We start from the raw sequence: 25,922 nt of genomic DNA, 5'->3' as shown, positions 1-25,922 counted from the left end.
AATGTCTCGCAATGTGAGCTTTACATAGTAACTCATACATTCATAAACACAATAATCAAGGATCCTTGTGATCCGGGTTGGATCCCGTTACACTGGATCAATACAGGATGTTTCAAACCCATAGTTCAATTTCATTAGCAATGTAAAATGCACAGTTCCAAAATGTCCTTTGTCTTGGCTAAGTTTACTAATTCAGTTCCAACAAGAGTTTGTTATCTTGAAAAACAATGATCACAGCTTCCACAATCTTTGCTTGTTAAACCAAAAAGGGCTCTCTCTTCAGATGTCAAACCAAATGTCAATGTGCCTTTTCTCCACACTGAAAGCAAATCACTTGTTATCATTTCACATTTCTACTTCATGCGCAACATCATTTCAGCAGAATGGTTTACATAAGAGTTCATCAAAATACATTGCTGGAATTGTCACTTCTTTTCCACCACAACATTCTGCCACTTTATAGTACCTTACATCATCTTCTTCCTCGTCCACTCTCCTGCTAGGACCAACCTCTAATTGTCCCTTTCCTGGTGTACTTGCCTGCCAGGATAACAACTCCTACCACTACTATTTGTACTCTGTGGTGAGGTTTTTTCCAATCTTTCCACATCTAAATCCTGAATGGGGAAAGAGAAATCAGCAACTACTTCTTGATTAAATCGTTTTTCATTCACAACTTCTAACTCCTTCTTGGTTCAATCTCTTGACTTTAAGCACAATTGGGTCACAACTTCTTTTACATGTATACAGTACAAAAGGACAAAACTTCTCATATGAATCAGTTTGCCTTAGGCAATGAAGGTTATATTCCTCTCCCCCTTGATCCTTTCTACAAGGAGGGCCTTTATCCTACAGTTTCTGATTTATTTTTATAAAACCTCTCGACTGTTGGCAATATAAGTTATAATGTCCCTTTGTCGGATATCTCTCTTTAAGAAAGTGGTATCACTTTTGCTCTTATATTGTGTCCATTTGGCTTTGGTAATACTGATTACAGTGTTCTCTTATTCATCATCTCCCTCTTGGAAGATTACATTTACTTTGTTTAGTTATTGCCCCCTCTTGGCTTTGGCAATACTTTTTACAATATTCTCCTGCTCGATGTCTCCCTCATGGAAGAGTACATGCGCTTTGTTTAGTTATTGTCCCCTCTTGGCTTTAGCAGTGTGGGTTACAATATTCTCCTGCTCGCTTTAATTTAATGGTTCAGTATCCAAAATATGCATTGTATCAAGTGGTCTATTTTGGAGCGCCCCAGGGCTACCTCTAATAGGTCAACTCACTGGTTTGTTTTGGCTGCTCCTGCGGACTCACTGCTTCTGCTTCCTTACACATCGGGCCCTCACAGTTGTTTGACAGCTCTGGCTTGCCTTCCTCTGTTCACCGAAGCAAGATGCAGGACACAGAGAGTCTGTCTCTCCTCTGAGATAGCCAGCCTCCACACTGTATCCCGTAGCGTGTCCTCAGCATCTGCCTGGGGTTCTGACCTTCGCCGCTTGCTCTGCATGGCATCCTGCTGCTGGCAACATGTCAGTCCCAGCTTCTACTTCCTCCTGCTGCTGTTTCTGCTGCTCACACAGCTCCCACTCTTCATCACTAACCTGCACCTGAAGGGCCTTAAATGTTTATAAGTTTCCGCTCAGATGTGTGTTGCTACAAAAACTAGACCATTCACAACAGTTTAGTAACTCTGCCTCCCTCTTCCTCGTCTGAGTACTAAGAGCCTCATGGGACTTGAAGTACATAATGTTCTTAGCTGTTTCAAACTCATTTAAACTACTTTGTTTAAGAGGTTCACAGGATATATTTTCAAAAGGTGCATTTAAAGAGGGTAATGTTTGGTTAAACCCTTAGGTTTGTCCAAGCCTAATAAAAAATCATAACTACTAAAAGTAGTTGCATTATCTCCCTGTTCCCCATATATTGTTTTCCTGTTTACCAAAAGGAATCTTATACTTTATATCTTGGGTAAGTCTGGGAGAGGAAGCCTTACTATAAAAACATGCCATCAGATATTCAGGCATAAGGGAACCCTCACTCTCAGAAGAGGATGAATACTGCGCCTCTCCTGACGGAGTCCTCACATTCCCTTGAAGGCCTTTTCCTCCCATGTGATACACCCAGCTAAATCACCCCCAGGGTTACGCTCGGGTAGTGGTTGCCATCCCATGGCTACATGGGAGGAGACTATAGACTAGGATTCTGTGAGAATCCTGCAGGATTCATCACAAGTGGAAGTTCCCCTCACATAGAACAAGTGCAACATATTCTTCAGGAATGCACCCTCCCTAATATAAAAAGGGTATGCCAGGGGCCTCAGGAGATAATTCTTTCCTCACATGGAACAGGAATGTTGTGGGTCTCAACCGTACAAGATTAGCATGGATTAGGTCATAGCAGTAGAAGTCCCACTCGCATAGAGATGAAACTGCATGGGATTGAGCTGTACAAGCACCCCCACACTGAACAGGTAAATGAAAGGCCCCACATTAAATCTAGACTTGCATAGAAAGGGAACAGCATCGGCCTCAGCAGTCCAAATTCCCATCACAAACAACTTGCCCAGCAGGGACTACGCGATCCACGTTTCCATCGCATAGAACAGGAATAGCTTACTAGCAGTGGGAGCACTGCACACATAGAACAGAAACAGTTAATTGCCTCTGAAGTGACACCTCCGAACAGATAGAACTAATATAGCACTGATAGCTACTAGTTCTAATAAGAAGGCTTACTCTGCTTCCAGAATCATAAAAACCTCACTTAGTAGGAAGTTAGTAAACCATAATTAGAAGTCATTCCGTCTTATAACAACAAATGATTTAGCATTCAGCTGGTTCATTTACTAAAGCATGTGTAAGAAAGTGGTGTTAATATTAAAAGAGGATAAATGCGACTTTAATGTTTCTGTACATATTTAACTTTTTAAGATGCAGGCACATCTGGCCAATTACATAGTAAAGCAAACATGACTTGTATTCTTTGTTTTGATGTTTGATGGTACAATTGTCTGATGATTAAAATCTGCATTTACTGGAACTAGCTCTACTTAATGGTATGCCAGTATTGTGATACGATAGTGCAGCGAGGCTAGTGCCCAATGCTAAAATCTATGTCAAATCTCATGGTCAAATGTTGACTGGCCCGAGTTACCATTAGATCCTTCTGAGGTTACTAAACTATTCACTGAGCTAATAATGATCACACTGCTTAGAAGCTGAAGGAACCCTGCATGAAGTGCTACATACAACAGTTAAATACCTATTTGGATTACCACTGAAGTAAGTGAGTTTCCATTTCGTTACCTATGTAACCATTTCATTTTTGTTTTTTAACTGTGCTTGCCCTGACTGGAGAGTCAGATTTTTTATGTTTTAGGTGTAGTTTCGAAGATCAGAAAGAGGCTATGACCACTATGATTTCTGTAATGACAACCACTCCCGCTTGAGCACGGTCCTTTATGCCGCTGACCATTTGTAGAACCCTTTACAACACTGCATGTTAAGGTTTAATTGACATTTAAACTAGACATTGCATACTCATCTGTGCCTAAGATAAGGTTTTGAGGTGGCAGTATTGTACACACTGGTTTAATAATCAGAGTGTAAATTAAATTGGAAGAGTAAACATGATTTGCCTTAGCAAGAGTGTAAATAGTATGTGAAAGGCAATCAGAACATTACTAAACTTGAAAATTAATAAAGCACAACCAAAACAGTTGTTTAGCAAAGATGTTTGGCTTCAAACAAGAAATTACATTTGGGTAAATCATTCTATTACACATTAATATTTATGAACACACCATATAGATGCATCTTGATGCATCATGGGCCGGTAAGATATCTGAGCAGGTTGAGCGCTCGCTGCGATGTCCGAGAGATCTGTAGGTCGCAGGTTTGAATCCCAGCAAGACCAACTCCGCCTTTCATCCTTCGTAGGTTGATAAATGAGTATCAACTTGTATGTAAATATGTTGTCTGTGGCCCTATATACATAACACATCACTGGGCCTCATTACAAGTCCGGCGGTAACCCTGCCGATGCTACTGGCGGGTTGCCGCAGAACTTTCAAGATTTAGCGGCGCCTGGCTTGCCGGTAACACCGGGGGATTACAACCCCAGCGTTCTGGGAAGTCAGGCACCTGGTAAATTAGTGCCAGTGCTTCCATGAAACACTGCGGGCGGGTGCTGTTCCGCCTGCGAGGCATGACCTTGGCAGGCGGGAGGGCATCCGCCCGCAGAGCTGCACTGTGCCGGTAGGTTTACCGGCACCGTTGTTACCGGACCGGCACAGTCCTAATGAGGCCCATTGTCATTATCATTGATAAATGTACACAACACAGGAACTCTGAAACGTACTTGGGTGCAATGCAAGCAAGCATTCACTAAAACACAAATTTGTTTATGAAAAGAATACTTTCCAATTGTATTACATTTTCAATCTTATTACTGAAATTATCCTAAAATGCTAGGTAAATAAATATGCATGCATTATGAAATGCATAATTTCCATGAGCATCAACAGATACAAAACACAGAAGAAAAAGCTGCGCAGAAATAAACCATTCCCTCTCTCACCGTGTCCTTTTTCTGACAGGCTTGGTGCATGCAGCACAGAGAAAACTGTCTGAACTGCTCCTACATGGCCTACCATTACATCCATGCAGATAAGAATCAAAAGAGGTGTTCTGGTTTCCATCAAGTCACTTGCTGATGCATTGCACTCTGCTCTCAACTGGTGCATACATGGTACACATAGAAAGATAAAAGGTGTTGTATTTTCAAGATTTTCATGCATAAAAAGGCCCAGTAAAATGCTTATCTTGAGGCCTGCATGCCATACTATCCAGCCCCTCAGAAAATATTTGAGGTTCATAACCCAGAAGACCAATGGGAAAGAGAAATGAGAGAGGGTTCCCAGTACCATTTACCCAGGCAACCTCTATACAGTCATAATGACAAAGGGGGGAAATATGCAAGCAGGGAAGGGGATTCAAGTAGTCACTCCAATTCTGAAGAGGGAAATTGAATCCATGTAAAGAGACATAGAAAAAGAAAGCCACAATCACAGTTAGTGAAAGACACAAACGGATTCAAGTCATAAAAAGCTTAAGGACCCCTTACCAGATAAATGCTAGATATTCTGTTTGGGAACATAGACAAATGTTTAATGTGCACAGAGGATCACTCTCCTAGGGAGTTTGATCAAGAACTCAAGTGGGCATTCGCCCAGATTCCTCGGCATGTCGATACGAAAGCCGAGAATTAAAAACCACATTCTTCCTCGCCCTTCCAGAATACATAACGACTTGTTAGTCCATGATTTTGATGATTCAAGAACTTTGGAATGGAACATGACTCAGGCTATAAGTATGAATGAGGAACAGAACCCAACAACACCAATAATCAAAGAAAAGAAACCCAAACAAACGCCATTAAGGTAGCTGAGGTGAAGAGTGCTCCTCAGTTGGACTTATGAGACCGGGGTGGGGAGCAAAGGCCTATTATTCTGTCATTAAATAACCTAACAGGCAGAGAAGACCCTCTGTTCAAAGCCAGATGGCTAGTCCTTCATCTGGCATGCTAAATAATGGCCCTGCGAAACCAGAGACTTACATAAGTCATCAGTATTTAGGCTCCTAGAGAGAGAAATACTCAAAATCCTGGAATGGCTTCCTCAGGAAATTGAAATCCGATTTCTTCCAGGGAAATAAGACAATCACCACCACCTAGCAATAATTACCAAGAAAACGACCCCTGCCTCCTTCTAGGTTCCAGGGTAACAGATCCCAGTACCAGGGTGAGTGGAGATCCAACAGTACACACAATAGTTCTCAGAACAACTCTCCTAGAAGAGACAGTTACCCTTCTAGAGAAGAACAGAGATATGAGCAAAGGAGACTACATATCCGGAAATTGGAGAGAGGCTCTCACAACTGGAGCAACAGGCCAATCAATTGACATAGAGCATTGGTCAATTCATGAGATCCCCACAGGGAAATCCTGATTCTACTGCTCAAAGAAACCTTGGCCAAAACGAATTGACAGGTCAGGGTGGACATTGACAAGAGGTAATCATTCAAGTTCAAAATGCACAAGAAGAAGCAGAAAGGCGGAAGGTGACAGAAAAGACATGGCAAGCCTTAGAGGAAGTTTCTTTTAGTTAATGCGAAAATACCCCTTAGTTTGCTGAGAAAATGGCTGTTGGTGAACCCTCTTTATTCCTTGAAATAAAATCAGAGAAAAATAAAATGGTGAATTTCAGTGAGAAAAATAGAAATATTACCTTTGAAAAAGAAGAGAACCCTGTGGAGATGAAATCCGGTGCTGCTTCTTTCCCAGATGTAATGCATCCCACAAAAGAACATAGAATCAGAGAGTGAAAAGAAGTCTGACAAAGAACCTGAATGAAAACGGCCGCCAGAGGAGGCCTTTCCGATGCCAGGGTCTTGGCCCAGGATCTCCTAGAGGCTGCGGCTCATCACGTAGACACCTCGGCTTGGGGTCTGATGCTTGGGGTTGATACCTCACCAAAACCAAAGATAGCACTCAGACGGCTAAATCATTGTCTGTTCTGCGTAAAGCTCCCTTCAAGTCTCAAAGGCTATTGTCGCAAGGTCGACCTTCCTCTGGTTTTAGGGGCTTCCTCGACCGCAAATCTCGCAGGGTGGATACTCCTGCGGGGAATAACCGTCATAGACAACAGCGTATGCGGTTTCTCTCCCGCTCCTCAGCCTCCCCATCAGGTTCAGGTGGCACCACCACCGATAAGCCTGCCAAATGAGGGTTTTCCGCGCTCGGACGAGACGCCGGTGGGAGGACGCGTTGCGTCTCATTGAGAGTCTGGAAAATCTAGTTTAAAAGACATAGACAGACTAGTAACGAACGCTAGCGAGAGCCAGAGAGGGAAAAAGGGAAGAAAGTCTTCCGAGGATGCAAGTGCGTCCGGCCCCGATCGTGCGGAGAAAAGGACTGTTGGGCGATGCGTGGGGCGAAGCCAAGGTGGGCGGAGTTACGGCCGCGTGCCGGGCCCCGCGCAGGAAAGAGAGGAGGGACAAATTTTTGAAAACAATTTGGATGCTTTTTACAAAGTGCTCCGGTCCCGTCCCACAGGACGGAGAGATGTCCCATAAGTATGGAGGAAAGGGGACGGGACGTAGGAGTATGTTAATTTCTAAATGTTATTTAATTCCTACAGAGTCTTTGACCAACCCGCATGAAGTCGACCTGAGGAGGATGCCCTTGAGGGGACTGACCAAGAGCAAGCTTATGAAATTCTAGACATGCACCAAATGCACCAAATGCGATTATGTGCTAACTCATACTTTCGGTGTAAAAAGATGAAAGGTTTTTCATGCATGTCCAAGTTCGGGGACAGGGTGATTTACCAGTTCGCATAAATACAAGGTGCCAAGCAACCTCTCAACCAAGGAAGAGGGAAAAGCCGCCGTATTTCTCGGGCTCACCCAGAGCATACCTGTTTTATTATGAAATAGATTACTTTAGAGCCTTTTGCCCATGAATGACTTTCCGCCCAATCAAATTAAAAAGAAGTACTATGTCAGTTTGAATCGCACCTCGCATTTGATTGAAAAACCCCCAGACCGAGTAGAGATTAATTTCCAAAATACTCAAGTGTAAGACACCACAATCATATCTGTGAAAGATCAAGATGAAAGTGAAGGGTCTTCCAGAGAACCTCTGAGAATCAATTTACCTCTCAAAAAATAAGTGGTTCTCCACTTTGGAGGGAAATATCCTAAAATGCTGTCCACGGCAGATCTACAGTGAGGACCAAGGTCAACCAGAGGATAACTCTGAAAACAGAATCAGCAGTTTAGCTCTACGTCAAAGAAAAGAAGAACTCATATTATTTCCTATTCGGCTCAATCAATGTAAGGACACAGTTATCTTCAATGTTTGCCTACTTCAAGAAATAGGTTTTATTAGCGAGATATTTTTAAGGATATTACCAAATTATCAAAGTATTCCCACATTTAATCTGACTGATGATTGGGAATCTGCATTTGATGCAATAGATTCAAAACATGTGGCTACTAGCTGGCGCATGCTGGAAATCCACATTGGAAATAAAAAGGTACAAATGAATTGTTGAGTTTTGAGAGATGTAATTTCTGTTTTTTATATCGGCAATGACATACTACATTGATTCACAATTCATTTAGTTCTTATTAATAACAAAGACTGGTCCCAGGTCGGGGGAAATACAATGGACTTCAGGGATCTGGAAACAGATTTTGGTCAGCCCAATTGCTACCTTATGCTGTAGAAGTTCAAATCAAAGAAAAAGTTACTATTCCATGAAATACTCAACAATACATATTGCCAGTAAAAATTAGAAAACGACAGACCTTGCTTAATGAAGATGCTTCTATTAACTGAAATAATATTTTTCAGCAACACAGCATAGCTCTACATCCAACTCCATTAGTAGATCTCAAAGATGACACAATATGAATACTGGTTAATAATGATCCACAAAGCATAATTTTATCCCCAAATAGTACCATTTGAATGACCGTTAACTTGAAATACTTAAAAATGGATTTAGCCAATCCTATAATTGGTTCCAGATCAGAAGATTGTTATGACAATACTGATGGTAACCAACCACAAAATATTCATACTCGACAAGGGGGAATTTCATGGTGTTCATACACGACAAGGGGGGAATTTCATGGTGTTCACCCTCTGCCCTTATGGGGAGGAAAATGTTACCTGTGAAATGCTGGAGGACAAGATACTGTTCAAAGTCACTAGTAACTACCTTGATACTAAGGAATCAACAGCCCAAGCAGACTCCATAAGCAAGGAGCTCTATAGTCAATTAGAAGATACCTCAGAAATAGCCATCCCAGAAATATTTCCAGACTTCCGTCAGAAGGTAGAAGAACAGATTATTATGGCTGATGCCAGTGCGACAGAATAGCAGAAACAAATGTTAAGACAAAAATGTATGGATTTTCAAAACGTTTTCTCTATAGATTTATATGATTGTGGACATGCGTCTCTTCATTATACAACTATACCCACGGATGCTAATATGTCGCCAGTATTTGTAAAACAATATTGTTTACCTCTAGCGTATATGGAATCACTCGTGGAGATCATCAAGAATTTAGAATCACAAGGGATTATTCGACCAATCAACAGTACTTTTACACTACTTTTATCCATTACTAGGAATATTGAAACCCAATGGACATTGGAAACAAACCCAAAGGAACTAAGCAGGAAGGTACACACGTCATGGTGACCTCTTCCTTATATTGATCACGGTCTTGCACAGTGCTCAGTACTCTGTAAACACCCAATAAAAAGCGTGCCTTTACCTTTGAGGGGGAACAGTATGCATGGACCAGAACTCCTTTTGGGTATATTAACAGCAGACAAGAGCTCAATATCATCTTACATAAGATCATGCTTGACCATGAAGAAAAGAGGGAATTTGGCTTATGTGGATGATCTTATTAATCAAAAGTAAAACTGTTGATGAACACCTGGAGTAGACCCGCCATGTACTGATTCAGCTGAGAAATGCAGGTGCAAAGTTATCGCTTAAGAAAGCACAGTGGTGCAGAACTAAAGTAAACTTTCCAGGCCATGAAATTACAGCCGAGTGTCTTAATCCTCAGAAGAAGGCTGGGGCTGTACTGGAATTGAAGAATCCCACGAATCTAAGCAAATTATATAGCGTTTTAGGATTGACTAACTGCAGTCGGAAATTCATAGAGGATTACACCGAGATCACGCAACCCAGGGTCCATCTTCTGAAGGGAAGAGTCAAGAGGGAGGGGTGGGGGACACACACACAGAGGCTGTCAAACAATTGAAAAGAGTTTATCCTAAGCTCCATGCTTGGCTTATCCCATCACAAATAATGAATTCTTCCTGGAAACAGGATTTCCCTATACCTGTTTAAGGGCGGTCTTATATCAGATGCATGGCCAGGTTAATAAAGTGATCTCTTACACAAGCAAAACCTTATCACCCGTGGAGATCAAATTTAATAAATCACTCCTGGCAACGGTATGGGCATTGAAAAGGTACTGTCAATTGATCAATGGGCAACATATGATATTTGAGACTTCCCATCTATCTCTGCAATAGTTGCAGAGTGGCCAGATATGAACTGGGAATGTCTCTAACTCAAGGATTACTTCCTAGATTCTTTCAAAGTAGGGCTACACTGTAGAAATCATAAATGATCCCCAAAAAAAGAGTCCCATGGTACAATGATTTGCTGATCTACATGATTGTGATCCAAACCATTGTTTGGAGAATGTAGAGTTAAAGGCCATAATATGGAGGCATATCTAGCTTCTCCTCATAAGGTATATGACTATAAAACCTGTCAGGGAAGACCCATAGTTGATGTGGATGGATGTTCCTACCATATTAAAGAAAATGATGCGAACGAATTAGTAGCTGGCTTTGGAACTGCTTAAGTGGATGACACCTCCGAGCCTGCAGCAGATTATAAAATTGGTCCCCGGACTAGACAGGTGGCGGAACTGATGGCAATATATAAAGCTGTTTTTACTGCTGTGAATCATCAGCTCCAGGAACAAGTAATCATAACTGATTCAGAATATATCTGAAATGGATTTGTTGACCATTTAGTAAACAGGACAGCCAGGGGTATGCTTTGTGCCAACCAGAAACCGCTTAAACACAGGAAGTTAATCCTAACAATAGAGGATTTCCTAACAGCAAACAACATAACCCTTTCATGGAAGAAAATCAAGTATCACTGAAAAGTTGAAGGTCCAGATAAAACCGGAAACGATTTTCGCTGATCAACTAGCCAAAACCGCAGCAATCCAAGGTGAGTGCATTGACATGGAACATCTCCTTGGAGAAAAACAAGTAACAGCAGTGACTCAACCACACAACCACAAACTCAAGCTGACATGAGCCTTCTATTTTGCAATGGAGTAGAGATACTCCAGACCAAGATATAAGTTTTGCCAATTGTAGCGTGATTTTGTAAATATTTAGAAGACACATAACAATTCCCCTCATCCAAATCGGAATGGCAGCGGAAGGAAGATCTTCAAGTAATGAGGATATTCCAGAAGATGTTGAAAATTCAAGATGAGCTTTTGGTCAGGAAACCCCAATTTGGTTATGATCAGTGGGTGGTACCTACCTTAGTCCAAAGTATAATGTCAAATTATGCCCATGACGCAATAAGAACTGCTCATCATGGCTTTCAAAAGACAATGGCTAGCAGCCTATGTGAGGTCGCTTATTGGCCACACATGGGTCAAGATATAAAAATGTATTTAAAGTGGTGTTTCATGGGTGTTCAGTTGCAACTGAGTTTTCCCACTCACCAGGCACCGCTAAAAAAGTGAGGAATGACTTTGCCATGGTCTGATCTTCAGATTTAATTGGTCCAGTGACTCGTTCTGCATGTGGCAACAAATATATGTTGGCCATTGCGTGTCTGTTTAACAAGTGGGTCAAATGTCTTCCCACTCCAAATAGCAATGCAGATACAGCAGCTCTGTTATTAATGAACCACATAATTTTGTGTTTTGCCATCCTCAAAAGATTGAGTCCGACCGATGAAGTCTTTTCACTAGCGAAGTGATGACTAAAATGTGGGAAAACTTCACATCACCTACCACCCGGCATCCAGCTGGGGCTTGAAGCGAAATAACAAGACCATAGTAGGAATCCTAAAGATGTTCATAGTGGATTTTGGACCCAATAGGAACTTACGATTACCACTAGTCCAGCTGGCTCTGAAGTCTATATATCCTTCTACAACCAAACTGTCCCCCTTTGAACTGGTAGGAAAATGGTCTTGCCAACTGTAAGGCAGAGCACAGGAACAGACGTTGATCAACACCTCTACCACTCATGAATATGTGGAGAACCTTCAAAATCACCTCAACATGTGTTTGCCTAAATGCAGAGGAAACTGGAGGAACCTACGATAAGTACCAAGACGTTTTACGACCTGTGAACCTCTGAAAAAAGAATAGCAAGTAAGTGATAGAGTTTATAAGTTTGTAAGGCAGTGCACAGGAACAGACGTTGATCAACACCTCTACCACTCATGAATATGTGGAGAACCTTCGAAATCACCTCAACATGTGTTTGCCTAAATGCAGAGGAAACTGGAGGAACCTACGATAAGTACCAAGACGTTTTACGACCTGTGAACCTCTGAAAAAAGAATAGCAAGTAAGTGATAGAGTTTATAAGTTCCGTGACAGTTGGAAAGGATCATATGAGATCATCGACAAGATCCCTCCTGTGGCATATAAAATCAGGATCCCAAAAGGGGAACAGGCTGAGGAAGGTTGGGTCCATGTTAACCAACTGAAAGCCTTCCACCCTTGAAATGCGCTTCATCAGATTAAGGAATCCGTTCCTCTTCCTGATCAGACAAATTCTGGTCAAGCAAAGGAATCTATGTAAAGAGATAAGTATGAATGATTTGGTTGAAAGGATGAACGTCTGAAAAATGTGCATAATTTATTCAAAAAATGAGAAAATAATGTTGTGTTATGATAGGATAGAAGAGAATAGGGAACAGTAAAAATGTCTAACAAACAAAATTATTATGATCTGATACTAAACTAGCCATCCTACCCCTCCCCCTAGTTCATCAACCAAGTTTTACCCTCCAGCCTCCCCAATGCAAAGCGTGGGAGCGGGGAAGAACCACATGGGAAAAGGGCATCTAACATCCACCCCACTGGACAAAAGGGGGCGTGGCTGGAGTTTCTCTATTAGAAGAAACGTTGAACATCCAAGCCTCACCGCTGATGAGCCAAAATAGTCAAATGCTTCCCTTTGTGGGGTCTCAAGTAAACCCCAAGTTGTAAATCTAACAAAGCAAAAAGGGGATATGTTTTTCATGATAAAAATTCCCCAAATGTTTGCCCTTCTCCTCGATATGTCAGTTCCGGAAAGGGGGATTTTGTAATATAATTTGGAGCAAAGGATGAAAGCCCAAAATAAACTGATGACAGAAAGCCTCTCTAAAAGAGGAAGAGAGGCATTGTTAAAAGAAAGTGCTGTTGGTTTGCACATTTTGCTTGCAGCTATGTTTAAGAGTGTGCCCTTGCAAAGTGAAATTAAATATGATTGCACCTAAGAACATTTAGTTTAATAAAGCAACAGAGCTTTGTCACCTGCAACCATTTCAAAGTTTCTTTTCAATACATGTTTTTGTAAGTAATGGATTATCGCAAGTGTAAATACCATATGTGGTAATTACTGTTGCTGTACGCTGCAATATGGAAAGTCTCCCGTTTCAGAAAATTGTGCATTATTTTTATAATAATGGAGACATTTCCACAAAATGTCAATTTTTCCACCCCCTTCAGAGGTCTCCAGAGGCCTTCACTACAGTAAAAATATGTGTAAGCTTCATGGGAGTTTTGAAAATGTGTACCTCCGCTTCTTGTGTGGAGCTAGATATGTAACCAATTGTCATGTGGTATTTAACTTCATAATCGAGCAGTATTTGTCACATGTGCTATTTATTTGACTACCACAATCAGTAAATATCCATCACTTTATAATTTGGTGGTATTGCATATAATGTTCATGTTATAAGTACTGGAGCAAAACATTTTTCCCTATTCCTTAATGCGTTAGAAGCAAAACAAATGTTCTCCATTTGAAATGCCACTTGTTTTTTCCCTAATCACCGTAGTTATAATGAGGGCCAAAGTGTGGTGATAATCCATGATGAGGCATGCATACAAATATACATTGTACTATAATGCCTTTTATTAAAATATTATAATACCAGAATAGGCCAACCAAGTCTTTCTTACTTCCACTTTGACAGCTTCCACACTATAGAAATTGTAAAGCATTCATCCTGTGAAAGGGAGTCCGAATATATTACAATATATACTAAACGCTTTCATTAATATTCGACTCAATGCAATATCCACAAATCCAGGGGACCCATAACGTATCAGACTGACTGAATTGCAAAAACTAGTTTATCCCTAGCATTTCTCAGGGTAACCTCATTGTGAGGGCGATGAGGAGAAGAAACGAGGTACACCTGAAAAGTGCCTTAAAATGTTTTTCTGATTACATAGGACTACATTGAAAAACCTGGTTAGTTCGTTCCATGATCCTCACTTTGAAGAGTCAGCATTATTTACTTCCCTGCTTTCCCAACAATGAAGGTACAAATACAGCTATGGTATTGTATGGTAACTTGTAAAGCACGGCTGTGACAGAAGGGGTATCCTGGCACTAGGAGAAAAAACAAGAAGCAACGGTGAGAGTAGAACATTGCGTACAGTGCAAGAATCAAAATTAAAATTGGATAAGCAGGAGCAAAAAGCAGCTGCTGGGTATCCAGCATTAAGCAGTGACCAGGGGCTACCACTGGGGAACGAGGAACTAGTACATACTGGTCCTCAAATCTAAGTTCAATAAAAAATGCAAACATATAACTTTGCCCATTGTTCACAACCCTTTATGCTTAAAAGGTCATATTCGGACAATGACGTAGTGCATGACTCTGCGTCTGTATTCAGCTCAACTCACAAGAGGCCAGCATCGTTCTCAGATAGTGACATTACATCAGCAGTTAAAGAAAACAATAATAAGAGGCAGTCTGAACGAGATTTCGAGACGCTTGAAGAGAAACGAAATCGCTTATCAACAAACAAATAAGAAGGTGCCTACGCAGAGTCAAGGAAAACAGCAGGAAATGGACGCGCAATGTCGCAGCGCCAAAGATGCTCAACATCATACAAGTAAGGGCATGAAAGAACATGGTCGAAGAGACAAGCAACAAAACGCACCAGAAACAAAAACTCACTGCTCTCAAGCAGACTGCTCAAGTCCAAAGAAAAAAAACATGCATGAAGTTGGCACACGAGGAAGTAGACATAACACTCAAACAAGGGCTAAGGAAGAAGCGGATTTAGGTGGGAAAAAAGTCCACTACAGATCAAGAACAGACACCTACAAAAGACAAAGTGCAAAGCGCACAGAGGCAAAGTGGACAGTACAAATGGCACAAAGAAACAGCAACAAGGAGGAACTCACGCTAAATAGAAGAACAGTGCTGGCGATATTACAGCAGATCTATAAGTTGAGGCACATAAAATCAGACGACCTTCTTATTGTGGAACCATGGCATGACAGGCGTAAAGCTGCAACGCTGATATATATCGCTTCCTCAACCATATATAGGCAAATTCATGATAGCAAGAATTAAATTTACAGGCTCGGTTTCAACATCGAAACAGCAAGCAGCCATAGATGCAGTACCAGCAAAGCTCAAAGAAGAAGTGGGACTCATGACTCCCACATTTCGCATGACAGAAACGAGCGAAACAATCTTGCTCAAAGCCACGATAGGAAGTATGCTGCAAAAGATCAACGAAAAGTCCCAGAACCTGATAACAACTCAGAGGACCAACGATTGAACAACACCAAAATTATGAAGATCGAAAAACACAAGAAGCCAACTCGCAAAAGTGAACAATGCTCAGACAGGGAATCAAATTCAACAAACAAAGTCTGTGAAATAAAAAGAGGCAGTGCAAAATAATCCCACGGAAAGGCGCGTTAGCCCTCTCAGGGAAAATAAACAAGGGATCTGGGCTTGGTTACCAAAGGCTCTTGCAACACATCGGAAAAAATAGCAATCCCACAACAGTGATCTCATCCCTACAGCAACATTTCAAAAAGAACACCTGTACAACGAAGTGAAATTATGTTCATGGAATACAAGAGGGCATTTGCACCTAACAATTCCAGGTGAAATCAATCTAGGCAAATATGACATCATATGTCTGCAAGAGACTTGGTTAACAAGCCCCCCGACCATAGAGGGATACCAAATAATTTTGGCACCAGCAGAAAAGGGCCATTTAGGACGGCCAATGTCTGGACTTTTAATCGCCTGCCGCACAGGTTGCGGCGATTGCTAATTCATCCCTCTTGGCAGTAACTGTCACATGGAAACAGATGACCAATGCCAAACAAACAGATTACACTATAGTTATCATCAACGCATACTGGAACCCTGCTGGAATTGGTGAAAACAGATTCATCACAATGTGTGAACAGGTAATTGACGACGCACTGACTAACCTGTTAGCGTCCTCCTTAATGATATGCGGAGATTTAAATGCAGTTTGCAACCCTCAAAAAAGCTCTGGACACAAAAAACAGTCTTCAGCAGCAGAACAGCGAGGCAAAGCTTGGCTAGACCTGATTCATTCTCGTGAATTGCACAACCTCGATATCGCGTTCCATCAACCTAATAGAATACCCACTTGGGAACGTGCGGATTCGAGTGGAACAATCGATTACATCTTTGTCTCCAAACCACTGCTAAGCATTACCACCTTCTTCAATGTACGCCGTACTTTAGCCAGTGACCACAATCTCTTGGAGGCCAGCTGGTCAATTCAACCTGTCAAAATCATTCGAGTAGCCTTGGACATTGAGAACAACGCCAGAGGCACTCGGCTCAAATTAAGTACAGTTGCAATCAAAGAGCTAACACAAAGATACAAAGGCAAAGCACAGTCAACAGAAACTACAGTAGTTGATTACCAGCCTTTGTTAATGGCATATACGCATACAAGAACAGGTACAAAGACCACTAGTGCCACTAAAAAACACTCATATAACATCGATTTAGTGGCCAGAAGACGAGAGTTTAGAAGAGCCATGAGGATTGCAAATAAAATCCAGCCAATTGCTGACGGCCTTGCGACACAAAGAAACTTAAAATCTGAGTACAAAGCCTGGGTGCGTTCACATCGACACAACCTCTACCAGCTAGATGCAGAAAACATCACCAAAGCACTAATAACGAACAATGCAAGGGATTTCTGGTCCTTACTAAAAACAGCCGAACACTCAGTGGAAAACACAATAACAAACAACATCTCGTAAATCCACCTGGGAAGCACACTTTGCAGAAGTGTTTAAATCTGTCATAACAACATATGTAGGGGAGAACCAGCACCACCCAGTAAAGTGGATCAACTTAGCAGACAAAGAAGAAATCTTAGAAATCATCAAAAAGATTAAAAACTCACGAGCGCCCGGCCCGGACGGGATCACCAACTTCGAGCTTAAAGCTCATCCCATCGAATGGGCTAATTTCATCAGCGAAATCTTTCAACGCTGTGCAGTGTCAAGTTCGGTGCCTCAATCATGGACCACAGCGATCATAATTCCCATTTATAAAAAAGGAGACATAAAGGACCCTGCGAACTTCCGTCCTATAGCTTTGCTCGACTGCATTGGCAAAGTCTTCGTAACACTTCTGTTAAAGAAATTTCAAACTTGGGCGGCATCAGCCAAGTGCAATGATCAGCTGCAATCAGGCTTTAAAAAAAATGCTGGAACAGCAGGTAACATCTTATTGTTCAGCATTCTAAAAAGCAGAGTATTGCAACTCAACCAACGGCTATTTGTCGTATTTATTGACTTTACGCAAGCGTTTGACCGCATTGAAAGATCCCACCTCTGGAAGAAATTGAGAGGGTGGAATTGTCCTGAAGACATACTAGCACCCATCCAAGCTTTGCATCATAACACTTCAATGAGAGTTCGTCTAAGCCGAGATGGTGAGCTGTCTAACAAAATTCCAACTACCCGCGAGTCAAGCAGGGATGCCCTTTAGCATCAGCCTTGTTCCTAACCTACATAGGCGACTTACAAGTGCACACAACTACTACGCACGCTTTTCCTCCAGAAATAGGAAATACGACAACAGAACGACTTCTTTACGCAGACGATCTCACCCTATTTGACCAAACACCAATAGGCCTCCAACGTCAACTCAATGGTCTACAAGAGTACGCAAGAAAAAACTTCCTGGAAATTAACAAGAGCAAACAAAGGTACTGATATTACAGAGCAAGAAAAAGAAAACTGAAAACTTTAAATAGTACCTTGGAGACTCAAAAATTGAGACTGTGCAGTCTTTTAAGTTCCTGGGAGTACACCTTGACAGTACAAAAGGCGAACTCTACATGCAAGCCACGTTGTTTACTAAGATCAAGAAATTAGCTGCTCAAGCCAAAACAATTGATCGCAAGTTTGGGAAATTCTCGTTACAACCAACCTACGTTTACGCCATGGTGGTTGGCGGACTTACCGCCCCATTCCGAGGTGAGTGGGGCAGTAAGTCCCCATTAACCCATTTACCCTTCCCCATTCCCATTTTTGCCCCATAGGGCATAATGGGAGTGGGGAAGGCGTTAATTACGCCACCGTAAATTACGGTGGCGTAATTAACAACAAGGTCCCTTAGCGCCATGGATTTTAAAAGCAGGTGTTAAAACCTCCATGGCGCTAAGGGACCTCGGAATCAGGCGGTAAGGGTCGGCGCTGTTTACGCCGCCGTAAACCCCTTACCGCCTGGGTCCTAATGAGGCCCATTTACTGTTCTGAAATGTGGTAAACTTGGGTTTTTTTCTCCCCTCGCAGGATTCTCTAACTTAGGTGGCCTCTGTACCTAATACTCATTTACTGTTCTGAAATGTGGTAAACTTGGGTTTTTTCTCCCCTCGCAGGATTCTCTAACTTAGGTGGCCTCTGTACCTAATACTCATTTACTGTTCTGAAATGTGATAAACTTGGGTTTTTTCTCCCCTCGCAGGATTCTCTAACTTAGGTGGCCTCTGTACCTAATACTCATTTACTGTTCTGAAATGTGGTAAACTTGGGCTTGCCGCTCAAGTTCTGCCTGCGTGCTTCTCGTATCGTCTGTCTTCCCGCCCCCACACTCCCTCCTACTCCATGGTGCTCTCTATCTCGCCTATCTTCTCTAACTGCTTCTCTATTGACTATCCTGCTCTCCTCACTAAATCTGGTAGGAAAAAGTTTAAAAAGGACATCCTGGTCTCCAACCCAGGCCTCCCTATCGCTGACACCTACACTAGTGCCTGCTCTAAGGAAACTCTCACTGACATCCTCTTTTTCGTGCCTTCACATGACCTATGGACCCTTCATATGGTCTCTGTGCTCTCTCCTTTTTCCTCTTCTCCCATTAATGGTGGCACCCGTTGGGATGTCCTCTTGGCCCCCTTCCGCTCCTCTAAGGCCATCATTAATGTCTACGCTAATGGGACCGTCTTGGTCCAAGGCCCTCAGGCCAACCTTCACCTCTTTGATAGACGCTTCCCTCGCCTCATCAACTTCCTTTCCTCCCCTGCTGTCCCCCCCCTGTCTTCGGCTACCTTGCCTCTACCCTCCCTCCCTGCCCCCTCTCGCACTCCCTCTTCACCTCCTTCTTCTACACCTCCGCAGGGCGTACCTCTGATCTGTACCCCTCCCCGGAAGTCCTTCAAGGATGGCAACCTTCTCCACTTTGCCACTCTTAACTCTCGCTCTGCCATCAAGCATTCCTCCGATATCTGTCGTCTTCTTGAGGAACTGGACCTTGACGTCCTCGGTCTCACTGAGACATGGTTCACAGCCAGCTCTGTCACGAGCTTTGACACACTCCTACCTGAAGGTTACAAGATCCTCTCTGTGCCCAGGCCCAACCGTGCAGGGGGGGGGGGGTGTTGCCCTTATCTTCCCTGAGTGGATTCCTGCCACTGTCACTCCTACGCAGACCTACTCCTCTTTTGAATGTCTTGTCTGCCGACTCTCTCTCTCTCCTAGCCATTCCCTTACCGTGGCTACTATCTATCGGCCACCTGGTCAAATTTCCTCCTTCCTCTCTGAGTGGGCTGACCTCTCCTCCTCACTCCTGTCCTCCACCACTCAACTCCTCTTTCTTGGTGACTTCAACATCCACCTAGATGCCTCCTGTCCCCCCACTGGACTCTTTTGTGACTTCTGCGACTCTCTCTCACTCTCTATTCTCCCATCTGGGCCTACTCATTCTGCAGGGCACACTCTTGATGCTCTCATCTCTTCTGACCTTCCCCTCTCTGTCCCTCTCTCCACTCCTCTCTCCTGGAGTGATCACTTTCTCCTATCCTCCCACCTCACCCTCCCTACCCCACAGGCAAAGCCACCCTCATCATTGCCACCCACCTTCTCGGTCATCCGACCCATGAAGCGCGTGTCAGTTGCGGCTTTCGCTGCCACCTTCTCGCTCCCCCCTCCCCCTTCGGCTGACTCCCACCCTGACACAGCCCTCTCCTTGCTCCACTCTGCTATATCTGATACTCTTGATATCCTTGCCCCTGTCATGAAAATCCGCCTGAAGCCCAAAGCCAAATGTAACTCCTGGTATGATTCGGATCTCGTCACCCTAAAACGCAAGTGCAGGGTGGCAGAGAGGAAATTGCGTGCTTCATGTTCATCCTCTGACAAACTGGCCTGCCGCCTGCTCCAAAGGCAATACCGTCTCTCTGTTCTCACCAAGAAGAGAGCCCTTATCCAAGCCTGCATCTCTGCGGCATCTAACAACTCGGCTGAACTCTTTAAAATCTGCAAGGAGCTTGCCAACCCTGCTGCAGTCTCTACCTCTCCTGTCCCCTCCCAGGCCCTCTGCACTGCACTGGCCTCCCACTTCATCTCTAAAACTCAGGACATCCTGTCCTCACTCTCCTCCTATCACCCCCCCCCTCTCTTCCCTGCTCTTCCTCTGGCCCTTCTGCAGCCACCCCTCCTCCCTCCTTCTCTGCCTTTCCCCTTTTTTCTGCTGACAAGGGTTCCAGACAAGTCCGATCTATGAAAGTCTCGTCTAAACAGATTCACCCCTGTTCCTCCAAAACTATCAAGGACCACATCGACTCCCTGGCTCCTGCCCTGGCTGACTTTTGCAACCACTCCTTCGCCTCTGGAGTCTTCCCATCCCCTCTCAAGCACTCCCTTGTGCACCCTCTCCTTAAGAAACCCTCTGCCGACCCCTCCTGTCCGGCTAACTATCGCCCAATCTCCATCACTCCCTTCCTGGGCAAGCTCCTGGAGAAACTGGCCATCTCCCAGCTTAACCTCCATGCTGAAGCTGTTGATAGTCTCCATGACCATCAATCTGGCTTCAGAGCGGCCAGAAGCACGGAAACTGCTCTCCTGAACATCCGTGAGGACCTGCTCTTGAACCTCGATTCCAACACTCTGTGTGTTCTCATTCTGCTCGATCTCTCTTCTGCCTTTGACACTGTCAACCATGCCATCCTGCTCAACCGTCTCCGTGATAACCTGGGTATCACTGGTCAGGCTCTGGCGTGGCTGACCTCTTTCCTTTCCAATCGACCCTCCCAGGTCCAACTTGGGTCCTTCCTCTCTGACATCTTTTTCTCCACCTGTGGCGTTCCCCAGGGATCTAATCTCTCTCCCTGGCTTTTCAACCAGTATCTGGCACTCCTTGCCCACCGCATCGCCGCCCTCTGCCCCAACTTTCAGTGCTATGCGGACAATACCCAGCTCATTTTCAGGCTACCCTCTGCCTCCTCCTCTCCCTCCCTCATCTCTGACTGTCTGTCTGCTATCCAGGAATGGTGTGCTGCCAATGACCTCTGCCTTAATGCTAGTAAGACTGAGATCCTACTCATCGGCACACCCACTCCCTCCTTCCCTGCAGCTCTCTGGCCGGCCTCCCTTGGCCCTCTTCCTGCTCCTACCTGCAAGGCAAAAAACCGCGGGGTCATCTTCGACTCCACACTCTCCTTCTCTCCTCATATATCTGACGTCTCTAAGAAGTCACATTACCAGCTGCACCTCCTCAGAGGTATTCTTCCCTTCCTCTCCTTCCCCCAGAAGCTCACTGTCTCCCGAGCCCTGGTTCTCTCGAAGCTGGACTACTGTAACAGCCTCTATCTTAATCTGGCTGCCTCCACTCTCCGCCCTCTGCAACTCATCCAGAACAGAACTGCGAGACTTGTCCTTGGCCTCAAGCCCAGGGACCGTATCTCTCCAGGACTGAAATCTCTACACTGGCTCCCAGTGGCTGCGAGGATTAAGTTCAAAATCCTCTGCATTGTCCACAGGGCCTTCTGGGGCCTGGGGCCTAAATACCTTCAACTCTCTCTTCCTAAATATCTTCCTTCCCGAGCCCTACGCTCATCCGTCTCCAACTCCCTCAGGGTCAGCCGCTTCTCGAAGCAACAAGCTGGGGGTAGATCTCTCTCCGCGGCAGGGGCCTCCCTCTGGAACAGCCTTCCTGCCTCCCTGAAACTTGAGGAGAACCATCTCCGGTTCCGGAAGCACCTCAAAACCTTCCTCTTCACTTCTGCTTTCTCTCTCCCTCTCCCCTGCTAAATTCTTCACCAAAACTGCACTGATTCTGCAACTGGGCCACTCTCACCGACCTCGGTCCTGGGCCCAGTCACTCTTCACTTGCACTGCCTCCCTGGCAACCCCTGCACTGCGGGACAGTCTCTGTATCACTACAGCCCCCCCCAGCACTTGTCTGCACTTACCTTGCACTTGCCACCAGCTGGCCCTATTTATTTATTTTATTTCTATTATACTTATTTGTACTGCACTCCCCCCCTCCCCCTTCCCCTTGCACTTTTTCCCTTCCCCCTACCCCTGCACTTGCGCGGTCTGAATGACACCTGGCCTAGTAGGATCGTTGTCTGTCTTCCCCTTGTTCCCCCCTCCCTCCCTCATCGCGCCTTGAAACACTTGTGTATAGGCGCGTTACAAATGCCATATCATATCATATCATATCAATGAAGATGATCTCATTTTCAATCCTTGCAGAATTGTGCGCAAACTGAAGGAAGCAGACTGGGCGAAGACGACTGAAACAGCCGCCACTTTAAGACTCACCGCCCATCTGCCAGGTAACACAAGGAAATTAAATGAGTTACAAAGCTTCTTAAAGAGATTTCCGAATAAACAGGCATGAAATCTAATCCTAAGAGCGCGGCTAAATCTCTTGCCAACTAATGAAATCTTGCATATAAGAGGTCTATCTGCAACAGCAAATTGTCATTTTTGCCTAAACACCATGCCTCCAACGCAAGAAACCATTCGTCATCTCCTGATGAGTTGCCCGCGACATGTGCAATAAGAAAAAGTTATTTCACGCTCGAATTACATGGTGATTCACTGATGGAAGAGCAAACCTGTTGGTGTAGGCTTATTGGGGGCGACAGAACGAGCTGGCAAATAATCACAGCAACAATATTAGAGTTCATTGTGAATGACCTATTCAAAGTCAATAACGATTCAACAAACTGACTATGGCCGAAGCAAAACGACAAGCCCAGACGATATGAACGAATAAACGGATGTCAAGACAAAGACATTAAATGCAATGTAACAGATATATTGTAAAAATCTTATTTTTGATTAAACAATAAAAAATAAAAAATGTCATTTACAGGTTTCTTAATCTTTGTGCAATTGGGACAATCTATAGAGTTAAATTCACATAGGTGTGATTGTTCGGCATCAGTCGGCATGTGGAGCCAAAAGTAGCTCCTGGTAACTGTTGATGTCAAGCTAGTCAGGCTCTTCTAGGCTGCATTCAGGAGCTAAGTAGCTCCCCGCACCCCTCAATTTCGAACCCTGCATTGTACAAGCATATGTCCTGAGTCTCTGGCCACTTAATAGTGCTGATTCTCAATTGTTTGCCCTTTAAGAAATCCACCATACCTATGTTGGGCATCATCATAAATAGTCTTGTAAACTTTCCTGATCATTTTATGCTTTCCCGTATTTTGTGTTCCCAGGCATAAAAATGTGTTATCTTGGATGTGAATCTTTGGATAAAAGGACTTGTTATGCTTGGGGTGATAATTAGCCTAAAATGTCATATGTGAGTTAGAGACCTAATCACATTTCCTCTTACCCTTTATATTTCCCTTTCTTCACGCCACATAAAACTAATCTAGACCTACTTGCACCAATGTGTAGTCCAGGTCTGTATGAATTCTGTTCACTGGTAAACAAAGAATATTTTCTGAAACTTTCAAAAAGGGAAAGCTGTTTAGCAAGCAAGTTAATACATCGAAATGTCATTAATATACTGAAGCCCAAGCAGATTATATTCCCTTTTTCAAACCAACATCTTTATTTAAATTAGATTTTTATAAAATATTCTACAAGCAAAAATAGTTTGTTGAAAAATGAAAAAGATAACATGTAATTTCTAAACTATGCACCTTACCATTGGCAGTGGACATTATTGTGGCATCACTTCAATTTTGACCTCAGAAAAGTATGCAGACGTTTTTGTCATGAGGATTATTTTCATTTTATTCAGCAGCCTGATGTGTTGTTTGTGGTTTGTACTTGATACGACGTCATACCCAGGCAATATTCCTAACAACCTCTATTAACTGAAAAGATACGTTTTACTTGGACGATGACACAGGCCAGATCTTTGGAGTAAGGTATTTACTGATCATAAAACCCAACCAAACTAGCAGTGACACGCGGTACAGTCCTCTATGAGGCTCTCTAGAAACGTAGTAGAGTAAAGTCATTATTTAATAGCTATCATGAAATCCATCAAAACGCTTGATGTTTCATATTTAATCGTCATTGACATGTATTATTTGTTATTGTTATTTTAACAGAATCTCACTTTGTGCCATTCACCCCTCATTAAAACTGATTAATATCTCACTTAACAGTTAAAATGTACAACGTTGGATGAGTAACAACTACTACATTTAATGAAATTAAGGAGGTGATTAATTTGACCTCACCTTGACTCCATCATTGGGTTTCAGTTTAGATGACATGCCTATTTAGAAACATCAGATATTTTGAATGTCAAAGTATGACACTTAAGGTAATTAATCTGCACACTTTTACCGTTTAGACTTGAAGACTCCAAACATATGGCAGTGTCGTAAATTACAAGAAAAAAAATGTCACACAAATTGCTCTTCTCCTTTTTAGTTATGACAAGTCAATCTATTTCCCTTTCTCTGTAGTTTGCAATGCTTATGTGTGTGGGTGTGTCTGCTTGCATGTGGCTGAGTTTATCATAAATGTTTCTATTTGTTCAAAAGGTCAAGATGCTTTTATATTTTGGTACAATAAATGGTATACTAGGCACAAATTCTGATGTTCCACGAATTTAAAAGTTAATTGCCATATTTTTTTTTAGTATGAATCGGACTGTTTATTTGGCTTGATGATGATATATTGCATGCAGTTGAGCACTCACTTCACAGCTTTAAGTGCCAGCGGTTACGATTCAGCTGATTATAGTTCCAGAGTCGATTGGTAAAGCAAGTTAAAAAGGTCAACATGCAAAAGTGTGAGAACCTGAAATGAGACTGCTATGGGTCGTTCAAACCAAACGTTGACCTGACACAGCTTTCCAGGCCAAAATGCCGACATTAAAAAATGTAAGTAAAAGTGAATAGTGTGAGACATTCTGGAAAAATTGGAACATTCAGAAAAACAATAAGATACAAATAAACAAGAATGAAAAATGAACAGTTGGAGAAAGAAGAACATGTGTGGTTAGATTACAGAAGTCTTTTGCTGCATTTTTTCCTACACCAGAAAATGAAATCTTCACGTTATATCTACTGGAGCAAAACATGTTTGCCACATTCCTTATTGCGTTACAAGCGTTACAAGTAAAAATAATGCTAAACACATTTTCTCCATGATTTACACTATTGCATATCTTTGAGTAGAAGTGATTCGTGATATATTATAGCATGTTTTGATGAGAACTCTGTGTTTGCAAAGCCAGATGAACAAGTTACTTACCCCTGGTAACGTTCTTTCTTTCGACATGGATGTTCCTCCCACATATTTCCTCATCTTTGATATATGATATCCAGCTTCAGCTGCTTCAGAATTTTTGTATTCTGCAGAGGGCGCTGTGCGTCGATGGTGTCGCCTACGATGTCCTTCAAAGGCTTCCGTCGCAAGTATGATGTAATCGAAGGCACATTATATATGGCTTCTGTTCTGTTTTTTCACTTACAGCAGAAATACCTGCATAACCACCGGAATGACCATACTCAGCCTTGAAGGAATGAAAGCTGCAA

At 43.0% G+C, this 25,922-nt stretch overlaps 1 long non-coding RNA gene across 1 annotated transcript in view; it reads left to right on the top strand.

Annotated features, from left to right (window-relative positions):
• LOC138510226 (uncharacterized) overlaps nucleotides 1-23,277 on the top strand; it is a 107,891-nt gene extending 84,614 nt beyond the window's left edge. The window contains exon 2 of the long non-coding RNA XR_011280346.1: nucleotides 22,657-23,277. This is a non-coding gene — a long non-coding RNA (uncharacterized lncRNA). The remainder of the gene's footprint in view (nucleotides 1-22,656) is intronic.
• Nucleotides 23,278-25,922: the final 2,645 nt, after the last annotated feature.

Source organism: Ambystoma mexicanum, chromosome 6p (genome assembly GCF_040938575.1).
Source record: "Ambystoma mexicanum isolate Mex_15411 chromosome 6p, UKY_AmexF1_1, whole genome shotgun sequence".
Taxonomy (NCBI): Eukaryota; Metazoa; Chordata; class Amphibia; order Caudata; family Ambystomatidae; genus Ambystoma; species Ambystoma mexicanum.
This window is presented reverse-complemented; position numbering and strand designations above follow the sequence as displayed.